Source organism: Montipora capricornis, unplaced genomic scaffold (assembly GCF_036669925.1).
Source record: "Montipora capricornis isolate CH-2021 unplaced genomic scaffold, ASM3666992v2 scaffold_475, whole genome shotgun sequence".
Taxonomy (NCBI): domain Eukaryota; kingdom Metazoa; phylum Cnidaria; class Anthozoa; order Scleractinia; family Acroporidae; genus Montipora; species Montipora capricornis.
The window spans coordinates 210,040-212,500 of record NW_027180212.1 but is presented as its reverse complement, the minus strand read 5'-3'; positions in this window follow the sequence as shown (position 1 = coordinate 212,500).

Genomic DNA, 2,461 nt, shown 5'->3' with positions numbered 1-2,461 from the left:
ACAGCTGTATGGAGAATATGGGAGCCATAATAAACAAGCATAACAAGAAGATCTTATCAAATAACAACACCAACGACAACAGCGACAAACTATGTAATTGCAGATCTCAACAAAATTGCTCTCTCGACAATAAATGCTTAACCACCAGCCTGATCTATAATGCACAAATAACATCTACGACAGCTAATCAAACCACTACCAAGAACTACATCGGACTGACTGAAGGAACTTTTAAACAAAGATACACTCAACGCAAGTCAACATTCACCCACAGGAAACTTTCTAATAGCACTGAATTATCAAAATACATCTGGCAACTCAAAGACAGCAACACCAGCTTTACAACTAAATGGTGTATCATGGCAAGAGCCCGCCCCTATCACAATTCAAGCAAAGGATGTGATATATGCTTAGCAGAAAAACTTCATATCATTAAACGCAGCAACAACAATCTACTGAACAAACGATCCGAGCTTGTATCCAAATGCCGACATGGCATCCTTTCATGTGTTCCTCGACGCGCTGATAGAGGTGTCGGCACGTATACCCGACATAAAGAGCAACATGGAACAGTCCCGAGTGACATATATCGTGATTTTAAGATCTTGAGAAAGTGCGAAAGTAAATTCGATTGCCTCATCTACGAAATGCTTTTTATAAAGGAGCTTAAACCAACTTTGAACAAACAGTCAGATTCAATCCGTGCCAAGTTATTTATATAGTTCTTTATAGCGTTTTGGTATCTTAACACTTACGCTTTAGCGTTTTAACCAACAGTCATGTAGATTTAATCCGTGCAAGTTATTTATATAGTATTTTAATATTTTAACACTTACATTTTAGCGCTTGTATTTACATATTTTATCTTTGGACATTCTCACGTCTTAATTTGTACTTATATATGCAGATTTTATTCGCTTCTTTTACTACTTGAAAATGATCTCAGAGAGATCGAAACGTCGTTTTTTATCGCTAGTTTTTATTCTGAAATGTGTTTCAAAAAAACTACTTATAAGAATAATAATAATAATAATAATAATAATGAGTAATAATAATAATAATAATAATAATAATTATTATTATTATATTATTATTATTATATTATTATTATTATTCTACCTTTTGTTTTACATTTCCCGAATTGTTTTCTTTAAAAGTAGCAAATATGCTGCCCTTCAGTTTTTCTTTGATTTGACGTTCCCCCTAGCTTTACTAAGCTTGGCAGAAGGTTCTTATACATTGCTTTCCATACTTTCATTTTTAGAAATCTTGACAATAATAAAATAACTCAACTTCATGAAAAGATGTTCTCAGGACTTAAAAATCTACAATGGCTGTAAGTTTTTTCTCCATAAAAACTGTCGCTAAAACATTTATATAGCTATGCGCTAGTCTGCACAAATATTTGTTTGAGTTACTTAATAAGTGATTCAAAGCTGCTTAATTAAATTAAATCTCAACAGCAATTGAGAATCATTTGAAGCCTACAATTAAATTGTGTTTGGACCTTGGCCTTGTAATCCATTACATTTCTTCTTGGTTTTCTCACACAACGTAAGCTCGTATTTGACCTTGCGTGGGGTTCCCATTTTTGTGAAGAGGAAGCACATAATTCTAAGAACAATATTAAACACGTTTTTCGCTACTGACACGAACTGTCGTTACTTTTCGAATTTTGGAATTGACAAAATCTCCACGGAATTTTTAATTTGTAGGTTCGAGTAATGATTTAATTATTTTCTTAAACAGTACATGTAGAAGAGATGTCACTGTTTTAATTGAGTCTTTTGAGTTTTACCGGTCATACCCAGCACAATCTTGACGCCTGCTACTCAGGAAATTCCTGATGACAGCCTTCCCGCTATCTGACATGAGCCATGCGAAGGGACTCACCCCAACCCAGACTCCACCGCTAGCAACAGTGACCCCCAATACAAGTCAACAACACCGCAGATCCACATGCGTACAACGCCGTCCAGCACATAAAAATGACTTTGTTATGGACTCTAGCTAAAAAGAATGAAAGAGAGTGAACGTTGTTAGTTTTAGATATCAGTTCTACATCTGTTTCCATTAGTCCGTTCCTTGCACCTCGACGTTTCTTATCTACCGATACAGCTCGTAACACATTTTTGTAATCTTAGGGAGGAAGAAAAGGAAGTCACGACAAAACTGGCCAGTGACATGTTAGGTTAACGCTTACTCAGGATCCGGGCTCTTGCTGTTTTTCCTCGTCTGTCTGCACTCCCTCGGTTGTCTGCTATCGCTCTGATTGATTAAAGCAACAGTTTTGTTACGAATCGTGTCTCCAATATATCCTTGCTCCTTTTACTGGCGGACAATTGATTTTTGTGTGCCACGACAACGAAAAGAATGTGATTCGTCAGAATGCCATTTTGACTGCAATTTGTAATTGACAGGTGTTGGTTAGGACAAAATTAGATTTTTTTATAGCCTTTTA